The sequence below is a fragment of the Coenobita brevimanus genome, chromosome 70, assembly GCF_032717465.1.
Source record: "Coenobita brevimanus isolate Jiangsu-jjx chromosome 70, ASM3271746v2, whole genome shotgun sequence".
NCBI classification, from domain to species: domain Eukaryota; kingdom Metazoa; phylum Arthropoda; class Malacostraca; order Decapoda; family Coenobitidae; genus Coenobita; species Coenobita brevimanus.
In genome coordinates, this window is record NC_137023.1 from 26,476,395 (window position 1) to 26,489,451 (window position 13,057).

Sequence of the window (13,057 nt, forward strand, 5' to 3'; positions counted from 1 at the left end):
TCAGAGTGCTTGTTACTTTTGTCGCTACATATCAATGTGAAACAGTGTTCTCTACTTTAGTAGCAATGAAGACAATGCCAAGAACGTCCTGAAAGCCGGTGATCGCATGGGAGTAGTCATGTCACCAACAGCTTTTCGAATAAATTAGTTGATTAATTGGCCCAATGAATCAGCAGTGTTCCTACTGGTAATGCTTCTAATATTTTTCTTTGATATTGATTTTTCATATGAATGGACTGTACATTATTTTCCATTATCAAATTTATTTTTTGCTAAACCTTAATATTAAAGGAGGTTTTTTATCTTCTCATTTTCTATGCCTTTATGCCGGCTATGCATTTTTCATAAGCGGGTACGGGGGTAAGTGGTTAAATATATCAAGCCGAAGGGGTAAGTGACAGAGGAAGGGTTGAGAATCGCTGCTGTAGCCTATGTGATATTGCTTGCTTTATTTTTGTTCAGTAAGTTAGCAAAAATACTCGGAAATCAATACGTGAATGTAACTAGAAAATATAGCTCTAAGGTAGAGAAAAGTTCATATTTTGATTTACCAACACTGATGGATAGTTGGCTATATAAATTGTAAAGTACTGTACAAGAATTGATCAACAGGCTACTACTTTATTATTATATCCGTTTTGATGGGCTGCCGTTCTGAGAATACCTTATATTTGAATCTTGCTAGTAAATAAAGCAAGTAAAGAATCGCAAAACAAAGCATACTGGAAAGTTTTGTTGACCATCCTCCCCCTGCGCAGGTCACGTAGTGACTGAGTTATTATCGCTCGCCTTTAGCAGGACGGAGCGGTAATGTTTTTGCCAACGTCTGTGTGTGTGTGTGTGTGTGTGTGTGTGTGTGTGTGTGTGTGTGTGTGTGTGTGTGTGTTCCCATTACATTTCATAAAAGACTTGATATATCAACATGAAACCTTCAGGGTGTCAAGGTATGGCCAAAGTCTTGGACATGTTCGAAAATGGGCACTCTAGTTCAAAGTCATGATCACCAAAATGGCTGCCAAAAGTCAACTATAGTCTGACAAATCTAAACATAGGGTTTGGGTGGAGTCACCCCCTCCCTACACTACTGCCATGTTTCCTAACCCAACTATGTATAACGCCTGTGGTTTGTGTAGTAGGAATGATACATAAACATAACTCATACTAATATAACTGTAATGAAAGTGCTGACATGTATCAAGGAATAATAAAACTATTCTGCATACTATATTATACGATAATAGAGAAACGTGGCATAAAAATTTGGCAGTGGTGCTCTAAAAATATTCTAATTATTATTTACTTCCCCAACACTTCTAACATTGGTAATTAACTTAGCAAGTATAATTGCAAGAAAATTTGAAGGGATAAAAGTGGGAAGAGGCGATCCTTTCATAATTAAAATAAATATATCAAACAGCTCTGGGGTGGCAGCACTCACGCGACACGTGTTTGTGTCTACGCTATGGGAGGTCACCAACCCCCTACAGGATTTAGGCCTATTGGGGAAACCTCTATAAAAAAAACGCGCCGTGACTTTTACCTCAAGGGTGGTGCGGAAATAAAGTCAAAATTATAATCCATACATAAAAATGGAAGTAAAAAACCATGGATGACACATAACAAAATCTAGCGAGAGAGAGAGAGAGAGAGAGAGAGAGAGAGAGAGAGAGAGAGAGAGAGAAATAATAATAATAATAATAATAATAAAACTTTATTTCCACTAAACAGTGGGTATTCTTATACATTATACAGTAGTACAGCATACAGTATGAAAGTTCTATACACAATATAATACAAGTTGATACATATGGTGGAGAACAGTGACAGAGAGGTAAATGGTTTAACAGGTGTGGGGACACTTAGGTTAAAAATAGATCAATTAAGGGATTTAGGAACGAAGGCAGTGGGAAGGATTAAGACAGATGGGATTGTAAAAATAGGGAGTTTGAGCAATAGGGTAGAATGTATGCTCTCAATAAAAGTATAGCAATTATCAACGGCTAATTATTATACAGGTGTTGATGGTGGGGGTCTATATTTATAGGAGGTGTTGGTGGTGGAGGTATAGCGGGTGTTGTTGATGGGGGTGTTGTTGGGGGTAGGGGTATAGGGGGTGTTGGTGGCAGGGGTATAGGGGGTATTAGAAAAACGGAGATCACAAGAGGGAAACAGTGTCAAGGTCATCGCTGATGGAGAGGTCAGCTCGGAAACGTGGCAACAGTGCAGGGAGGGGGTGACTCCACCAAAACCCTACGTTTAGATTTGTCAGACTATAGTTTTCATTGCCCATCTTTAGCACCATTATATCTTTTGAACGGCTTGAACTATGAACATGAAACCTTCAGGGTATCAAGATATGGCCAAAATGGGCACTCGAGGCCTTGGTCAACGTCACCAGAATGACTGTCAAAGATCAACTAGTTTCTTTGATATAAACTGGCTTTTGTAAACGCGGTGAAAGAATTCCGTAGAGTTCTGTGAGTTTTCTTCACATTTGATTGGGAAATGCAATTAGGAAAAGTTCCTCAGTGGTGGACGAATAGTCACGAAGCAGCATCCAGGCCCCACGTCTGGTAACTGTGAGTGGGAGGGAGGGTGGCCGAGGGTAGGAGGGTTTGGAGAGTTGCTCACGTCACAATATCAATACCCAACGATAATGCGTCCGACATATTTTCAAATTGCAAAAGCGGTATGTTGTTTGTATGGTATTACACTGATCTCTGACTCTGTCAACATTACTGCATATATATGTTTCCTGTCATAGGTATGCTTCTTTGCCTTCGTTTTGTAATGTTCAATAGTTACAGAGACTAACCGATGTCCTTTTCTCTAAAGGTAAACGAAAAGTCTGTTATTCGCATATATATATATATATATATATATATATATATATATATATATATATATATATATATATATATATATATATATATAAAAATATATATATATATATATATATATATATATATATATATAAATATATATATATAAATATATATATATATATATATAAAATATATATATATATATATATATATATATATATATATATACATATATATATATATACACACACATATATATATATATATATATATATATATATATATATATATATATAGAGTGATGAGAAGGGTGGGTGGTGAACTGAATGAAAGGAAGGCAATGATTGATTATGTGTGTGTGGATGAAAGGATGCAAAGATGTGTAAAGGATGCAAGAGTGTATAGAGGTTGGGGGAGTGGACTTTCTGACCACCACTTGGTGGTGGCCAGAATTAGAATGCAAGAAAGATGAAGGAATAGAAGAAGGGAAAGACGAGAGGAAGGAGTAGTTGCAAGGAGAGTGGAAAGGTTACAAGAGGATGAGAAAAAGGCAGAGTATAAGAGAGAAGTGGAGGAACGATTGGGCAAATATGAATTGGAGCAGATGGGAGACGTGGAAGGTGTGTGTAAGATATTTACAGAAGAAATATGTGCAGCATGTGATGTGGTGTGTGGAAGGAAGAGAAGACCGAGGGGCGTGCAAGGAACAGCGTGGTGGACTGAAGAGGTGAAACAGGCTGTGGCACAAAAGAAGAAAGCATACAATGAATGGATGAGAAATAGGGGCGTGGAAGAAGTTGAGAGGCGGAAGAGAGAGTTATATGTGGAAAGAAAGAGAGAGGTGAAAAGATTAGTAAGAGAGAGTAAGAAGAGAGTGGATGAGGAATTTGGAAGGAATTTGAGTGTAAAGTGGAGGGACTGTAAGGAAATGTTCTGGAGAGAGGTGAAAAGAGTAAGACAGGGTGGAAGTGAAGTTAGCAGGGGAGAGAAAGATAAAAATGGTAGATTACTAGTGGAGAAAGGAGAAAAAGTGAGCAGATGGAGAGAACACTTTAAGGAATTGTTGAACGCAGAGGATGGAAGTAGTGCGAGTATAAGTGGCTGGGGAATGGCTGGGAGAAGGAGGGAGGTGAGAAGACAGGAAGAAATCAGTAGGATAGAAGTTGTGGAAGCAATGAAGAGAGTTAAATCGGGGAAAGCCCCAGGAATTGATGGAGTGTGTGGTGAAATGCTGAAGCATAGGGGAGAGATAGTAGTAGAATGGATGTGGAAGATGTGCAGATTGGCCTGGGAGGAAAGTAGAGTCCCGGAGGATTGGAAGTCAGGTATAATTATTCCCTTGTACAAAGGAAAAGGGGAAAAAGAAGTGTGTGGTAATCATAAGGGCATTTGTCTTCTTAGTATAATAAAAAGTGTATGGTAGGATAATTATAGACAGAGTTAGAGAAAGAACAGAGAAATTAGTTGGAGAAGAACAGGGAGGCTTTAGGAAGGGAAGAGGTTGTGTAGATCAGATATTCATTCTTAGATCCTTAGTGGAAAAGTTTCTAGAGAAGGGAAAGAAGTTGTATGCGGCTTTCATGGATTTGGAGAAAGCATATGACAGGGTGGATAGACAAGGATTGTGGAAAGTGTTAAGAATATATGGAGTAGATGGGAAGTTGTTGAATGCTGTGAAGAGTATGTACGATGGTGCAAAGGCTGCAGTGCGTGTGGATGGTGAAGTAAGTGAATTTTTCTCTTTGAAAGTTGGTTTGAAACAGGGATGTGTCATGTCTCCATGGTTGTTCAATCTGTACATGGATGGGGTAATAAAAGAGGTACAAGGTAGGGTAGTGGATGTTGGAGTGGCCCTGGTGAGAGAGGATAGTGTTTGGAAACTCCCTGTACTGTTGTTTGCAGATGATACTGTGTTGTTGAGTGAAGACGAAGGGGAGCTGCAAAGCTTGGTGGATGAGTTTGAGAGAGTGTGTAAGAAACGGAATCTAAAGGCGAATGTAGGGAAGAGTAAAGTGATGGTCTTTGAGAGAGGTGAAGTTAGTGAATGTACAGCGAGGTTGGATGGTGAGGAATAGGAAAATGTGAGTACGTTTAAGAACTTGGGTAGTGTGATGAGTAAGGATGGAGGTTTGGAGGGTGAAGTGCTTGAAAGGGTACAACAAGGAAGAAAGGTTGCTGGTTCTTTGAAAGTGATAAGAAACACGGAAGTGAGCATGGAAGTGAGAAAGTTACTACATGACAGTCTTGTGATACCAACTCTAACGTACGGAAGTGAGGCTTGGACATTGTTGGAAGGACACAAGTCAAGAGTGAGAGCAGTGGAAATGAGTTATTTAAGAGGAGCCTGTGGAGTCACATGGAGAGACAGGCTGACGAATGAGGATATAAAGGAGCGTTGTAGTGTTGATGTGGATGTGATAGGAAGCGTTATGAGGAACACACTGAGGTGGTTTGGCCATGTGGACAGGATGGAGGGTGAAAGACTGACGAAGAGAGTGTATGTGAGTGAGGTGGAGGGGGGAAGAGGGAGGGGGAGGCCGAGAATGAGATGGAGGGATGGGGTGGAGAGGTATATGAGAGAGGGGTGTGTGAGTTGGGAGCAGGGGAGTGAAATGGCGGGGGACAGGGCGACTTGGAGGCGATTTGTTTGTGGCCACCCCAAACGGGATTGAGGCGTCTGGCAATAGATAGATAGATAGATAAAGAGAGAGAGAGAGAGAGAGAGAGAGAGAGAGAGAGAGGCTTTGTTTTTGAGTCAAAACAAAATATAAATATAATTTGTTATATTGTTACGAATATCACCTGGGGAAACGTCTGATGTTAAAGTCGAGAGGGGATGAAAGCATTCAAACCTCTGTCAAAACCCATCAAAGCTCCATAACTTTCCTGACAACACTAACTCTACAGACATGTACGTAATTTCTTAAATAAAATGCTAGCATCATATTGTCAACTATCCTTACTAAATAAACTCAAACACACCGTCCAAGCCACACATTGCAGACTTACACGTGATTCCCAACCTATCACCAATCCCTCCTCTGCCCCCAATCCCTTGCCTCCCCCTCCTTCACACTCACAATTACCAGACTCATGAGGACTGGCTGCCACTTCACATTCACCCGTCTCACACCAGTGCTTCGAGAGGTGGATAATGCGGAGCTATCCCTGACTGTACCTTGTAACTTGGCCATAAGCATTCTGGCGGGCGATTAGCATTCGGCTCCCGAATGTTTTTCTTTCATTATGTCTTATATCCTGTTGCCTTTTAATGATTCTGGTGGAGTTTTCCAAATCTACACAGAAACCATATAATGCAGAAAACATATTAAACAGTATGAAGAACTGTGAAGAACAGCCCCAGCATGGAAAAACGACAGTGCCGAGTCGGGCCATTATGCATGTTTAAGGAGTTTGGCACCAAAAATTGCGCCCGCGACCAGACACCATAGCGTCTGAGAGACGGATGGCGTACCGTAAGCAATCTTGTCGGGCTGACAGAAAAATAAAAATCGGGTATAATTATTGGTCATCCAGTCACATTGGCACCGTCGGATCGAGTGCCTCAAGAAAAGACTTAGTAACGTGGCACCTGCGTAATCCCCCCAAACTATCTATCTATCTATCTATTGCAAGACGCCTCAATCCCGTACGGGGTGGCCACAAACAAATCGCCTCCACGTTCGCCCTGTCCCCCGCCATTTCACTGTCCTGATCCCAACTCACACCCCCTCTCTCATATACCTCTCCACTCCATCCCTCCATCTCATCCTCGGCCTCCCCCTCCCTCTCCCCCCCCTCCACCTCACTCACTTACACTCTCCTCGTCAGTCTCTCACCCTCCATCCTCTCCACATGACCAAACCACCTCAGTGTGTTCCTCCTAAAGCTTCCAATCACATTCACATCCACACCACAACGCTCCTTTTTATCCTCATTTGTCAGCCTGGCTCTCCATGTGACTCCACAGGCTCCTCTTAAATAACTCATTTCCACTGCTGTCACTCTTGACTTGTGTCCTTCCAACAACGTCCAAGCTTCACTTCCATACGTTAGAGTTGGTATCACAATACTGTCATGTAGTAACTTTTTCACTTCCATGCTCACTTCCCTGTTTCTTATCACTGCTTTCAAGGGACCAGCAACCTTTCTTCCTTGTTGTACCCTTTCAAGCACTTCACCCTCCAAGCTTCCATCCCTACTCATCACACTACCCAAGTACTTAAACGTACTCACATTTTCCAATTCCTCACCATCCAACCCCACTGTACATTCACTGACTACACCCCTCTCAAAGACCAATACTTTACTCTTCCCTGCATTCACCTTTAGATTCCGTTTCTTACACACTCTCTCAAACTCATCCACCAAGCCTTGCAGCTCTCCTTCGTCTTCACTCAACAACACAGTATCATCTGCAAACAACAGCAAGATATTATAATGGTAGGTTAACATTAGGTTAGGCCTAAGTTACTAACTTGGTTAGGCATAGGTTGGCTTAATATTAAAACACGGCTTTTCTGGTTATTATTATTATTATTAATAGTAGTAGTAGTAGTAGTAGTAGAAGTAGTAGTAGTAGTAGTAGTAGTAGTAGTAGCAGTAGTAGTAGTAGTAGTAGTTGTAGTAATAGTAGATGTATTATTTTTCGATCAGTTGACTTGTTTCATGTATTCCTGAGCCAAGGCAAGATGTTGCCGAATCATTCCTCGCTGATCTAGCTCAGACGTTGCTAATATGGCTGGATGACTAAGTGCACCCAAATAAAAAGCATGCATCCTGGTAGGCATGCTGGAGCACCTGGCCTTGTCATTATTGAAGGATTAATGGATCACAGACTATGTGTGTTTGCAGTAAAGATAAAAAGGAAAATTGAGGATTGAGGCAGTAGTCTTCCATTAAGAAGAAAAGCTTTGATGATGCTACCACTACCTCTGTGGGTTTGAAAGTGGCAGTTGTGCCATCTGTATGAAAGCAAAATGCAAATATGGATATTGGAAGGCATTGCCAGGAACATTTGTAAGTAATATCATGAAGCGATGGAATTATTCTTTAAAAAAAAATTATATAATTATATGCAATGCAACCTATATAATGTTTTTCTGCAACCAAAGATTTTATATGAACTTCAAAAATATTTTTGCTAACAATCACATGTAACCAAAGTTCATTGTTGTACTAGGGTTTTTGATTGAGTATTCATCATTTTAAAATCAAATCTACTCATCAAAATCGTTAATTAACAAGTCCGCAAGGCTGAAGTCCGACTCAGCACATTCAAATGAGGCTTAGGGTTGAGAACATTGGCTTGGCATTAAGAGGCTCAAGTCTTGTTTCTGCGTGTCGGTTTTTGGTGGGCGCATCTTAAGTCCCAAGTTCGACTTAAACCTTGTTCTTGCATTTGGGCCTAAGGTGTGTATTATAGGTGGCATTAGAGATATCGTTGCAACATATTTCTTTGTGCTCTCTCTCTCTCTCTCTCTCTCTCTCTCTCTCTTTCTCTTTATTCCGGGGAATGATGTGACTCCGAAATGTTGAAATTAATTGGCTCTCATTTATACAATGCACAGCAACAAGACAGATATTTTGGAGACAAAACTACACGGATCGATGCATGACGTTAGAAAGCTTTAAATAGGTGTTAGTTTAATGGGTTTCCTCAAAAATCAGCCCGCACATCAGGGGTAAAAAAGTGTCAAAGGTGTGTAATTTCGAAGACTACAAAAACTACTTCGTATCTCAGCACATCGTCTGGAAGTGCATAAAAAATAATTGATGTAACATGTTTTTCTCAAAATCCGTCATGATATTGCTGGAAAGGATGAAAAAGCACAGCACAGTGCACCAAACAACGCCAAAATTGAGTTAATTTGGGGACATTAGTTTACAGCAGATCTCTGAAAAGCATACAGAAACGTAGTAGTTGATATATAAGGAACCGTTCTATAAAACTCTCACAATATTACTAAAAAAACACACAAAAACAAAAGCGCCATTTAGATACGAAAAACTGTTTTCTTTCAAAGTATCTAAACTACAGCAGTTCTACGTACATGGCTGGAAAGCTAAAGGAAAAGTAATGCACGTTGCTTAAGTGGCTGTTCTCAAAACTCGCTGTTATATTGCTTAACGTTGCCAAACAGCACCTAATTCGACATCAACATTGGGTTATCTCTGGTTTTATTAATGATTCAGTGGACTTACACACGTCGTTGGAAAGCTTATGGAAGACTGATAGATTTTACTTACGTCTCCTTTCTCAAAATTTGTCAAAATCAGCTGAAACGAGTGAACGTGGTAAAATGAGCACAAAACCTGAGTCGAGTGTGTGATATACAATGTCATGGCAGAAAGTCCAAAACCCTTCAACTGGCAATATGAACATTATGAAATAAGATCGATTTCAAGTTTACTTTGATATCAGGCAATATTCTTCCTTTACCTAAATTAACATCATCAGTTTGCTCCCTTGTACGCTTTCTACACTTTCCATTGTGGACGCTTATAATTTCATAAAGTCTACACGTTGGCAGTGTATTGTATATTATTTATATATTTTAACAGTCAACAGAATTTGCCACGGTAACACACAAGACAATAAGAAGGTAGGAGATGCACGATAAAAACTTGAGGAAGATGTGCTGCGAAACCTATTATGGCACCCAGAATACGGTCCTCAGGTATCTGTTGCACGAGTCCAAAACAGTGAGAGGGAAACAGAAAGGAATATTGACTGCAGCCCTATCCTGCATGCCACCCTTTCCAATCCCATCTCACCTCTACATGTCACATGTAGAGAGAGAGAGAGAGGACGAGGGGACTCGTTTGTCACTGCTTACTTGTTCGTCTTTTCTGGTAATGTATCTTTCCAGCCAGAGACTGTAGAAATATAAAAATACCTGTTATAGTAATGGAATGCTTAGTTACATACGGTTTTCTTAACTTTTGTACGAATCCTCCCACCCATTAACAGTCACATGTTAAATATTAACTTAGATACCCTGCCAATGACAGTTTATAAATTAGGTAGAATGGTTTGAACAAAATCAAATCAACAGCAGATCAAGTCCAACTGTTAAATTTATTATGAATGGAGAACACATGTAACCTGGTGTATGGATGATGTTTAAAATCTGATTGTTTTTCCTTCCCTTCTTCATCGTCTGTAAAATATAATAGAGAGAGAGAGAGAGAGACTCAGACCATCACTAAATGATTTTACTCGAGTAGGAGGGTCCTTCAGCTCTGAAAGGTTCAGTGAAGGCCATATCTCACCCTCCAATGCTATTAGTCTATCCGTTGCATAATATAATTTTTAGTTGTGGGCAACAATAGTACTGTATAAGCATCGTACTACTTGAGGTAAAGGGGTTAAGATGCTGTGGCCTGATACTGTCATAAACGGTAACACATGACTGCCTGTCCCACCTTGGCTTGTAATGGTGGCACTGATCATGCAGCACCGTTCCTTACCTCATTATAGTGTCTCTGTTTTCATATTATTAATCCATTTTCACTTTTTTCAAGTTCTACCCATTTAACTTTCTTATCTTGAGCACAACTCATGTAAACTAGTCTAGCTAACGCCCAGCGATTTTGTTCAGCTGAGAACGACCCATAGCTGCTTGAGTGTTAGTTAATACTGTTGCCATTAACTTTTTCATGGCCGGCATAACTTTAGTTTGCATATTACCCTAAAGGCAGAAGATTTTATTCAAATGGTAGTGAGTATTAGAGCCTGAGGGTGTTATTGGTAAATATACGGCAATTAACAGACTGATCAGATGTAAGAATACAGAATTGCTGATTGAATGAACGCTAGACCGATCCCGGCCTATGTCAGGGAACAGTTTGAGGATTTAGATTTCATAAAAATAAATAAATGAATAATATATAAATAAAAAAAATAAATAAATAAAAATATCTTTTGTCAACCTCTATCATCATCATCATCGTCATCATCATCATCACTTTGTAAAATAAATAAATAAATAGCATATAATTACCTTCCGCCACCACAATCATCGTCATCGTCATCTGCCCTAGGCACTCCACTGCTGGACAAAGGCCTCTCCCATCTTTTTCATTCTGAACTGTTGCCTGAAAACCAGTTCCATCCAGTCTCAGTGAATCTCCGAATCTCATCTCACTATCTCGTTTTCTGTCTACCTCTTCCTCTTGCTCCATCTCTGGACAGCCACTTGCTTTCCTTGGCTGTTCACCTGTTACCTTTTTTTTTTTTTTTTTTTTTTTACAGAAGGAAAAACAAATGAATAAGAAAATATTACATTCACTAGACTGCAGATGTCCTCCATTCATAAAAAATCTGTAACAGTTGGACCTGAGCAGCCGTAGGTTGAAGTTTGGGGGGAAACCACTCTGGGGAAGGGGGTTCCAAAGAGATGAAGTTCACGGAATAAAAGAACACTGATAGGCAGAAGTTCTGCAATATGGCAGTGTGACAATCCAGTCATGAGCCCCACCAGATGCCTGTATAGTGCGGGGGAAGGCATGGAGAGGTGGCACAACGGATGCAATTTCGTTGTAGCATTTACCATAAAAGTTTCTGTAAATTAATGCAAGGAAGGCAACATTCCTTCTTACTGGTAGGGCAGAGAGTTTATTTTTTAATAGCAGGACTATTGATACTGTAATTCTAACAACTTTGTTCCGAATTTTGTCCCGTTGTTTTAATGCAACCTCTCCACATCCTGTCCACAAGGGTGAGCGATGGCTGAGAGCGCACATGACTCTTGTAAATAGTAGCTAACTGCTCGTCAGTGAAGAAGTTACGGATTCTGTGCAATAATGCAAGTTTCTTTGAAGTGATTTCAATAACTGATCTAACTGAGACTTCCAGCAGAGGGCACTGTTGTGAAACACCGAGAATTTCAATACTTCTAGAGGTTGCAATATTGGTAGCATGGAAGGTAATTATGAATCCGGCAATATCTACCTATTGGTAAATTGTATATGTTTCGTTTCCCTAGAGTTAAATGAGAAAAGGGTACTTTTGTCCCCATTCAGTGACCTTAGATAAGTCGTGATTTATATAGTCTGCTGTACTGAGTTGTGAGTTATAATGTATTTAAACTTTATGAATGCGTGTTTAAGTGTGAATGAACTGTGAAGTGTTAAGTCATCTGCATATGAGTGGATGGGACTATGGGTGACATATAATAGATCATTAATATGAAATAGTAATAGGGTTGGAGCCAGAACTGATCCTTGTGGCACACTGGCATTAATCGAGTGGAAACAGGAATATTCATTATCTACACTTATCTTTCTCTTGCTGAAATATGAGGAAACCAGTGGAACAATAATGATAGGCCATACCAAGGCAGTGTGGATAGTAGGGAACGGTGCCACACTCTGTCAAATGATTAAGAAATATCAAGGGCTACTGCATGAGTTTCTCCATGTTGGTCATTTGAATGATGGACGGTATGAGTCAGGAGATTAAGTATATCAACAGTGGATCTTTCGTGGTGAAAACTATGTTGTCTGTCACTAATTAAGTTGTTGGATTAACGATGTTTAACAATGAGTTCTGTAATTAGTTTCAACCACTTTGTTAGATGTGATAGCTATAGGTCTGTAATGAGAGGGGTCAGAGGAATTCCCTTTCTTCGGAACTGGGTGACTACATAGACTGAATAATTTAACTAGAAGAGGAGGTTTCTCTGGGGAACATTTTTTCAAAACAACTGGGGGAGTTCCATCTGGGCCTGAAGCTTTGGAGGTTGGTAATTTGTTTAGGTTGGATTTTACGTTTCTAGGCTGTATCTTAAGTGGGGCAGTTTTTTGAGAGTCAAGTTCTAGTACAGGGACGTTCTGGCTGACATCCTCTGAAGTAGAGTTTCTGGCAAATTTACTGGCAAGGATGTTCGTTGTACCACGTTGGTCATTTATACTGTTACCATCTAAAGATTTTAGTGGGGGATTGGGTGATGACTTGCTGAAGTTATTATTGAAAGAACTAAGAGCTGAGCAGACTATCTTATTTTCATTAGGAATAGTTTGGATGCTTCACTGTGAAGAAAGTTTAATTTTGCGAGATTTATCACTGCTTCTGAATGGTTTCTAGCAATTTTACATTGACTGAGCGATTCAGATGTGCTGTTCTACAAGTAATGTGTCCTGCACACACACACACACACACACACACACACACACACACACACACACACATATATATATATATATAAGTAGCTGTAGTTGTTCTGTAC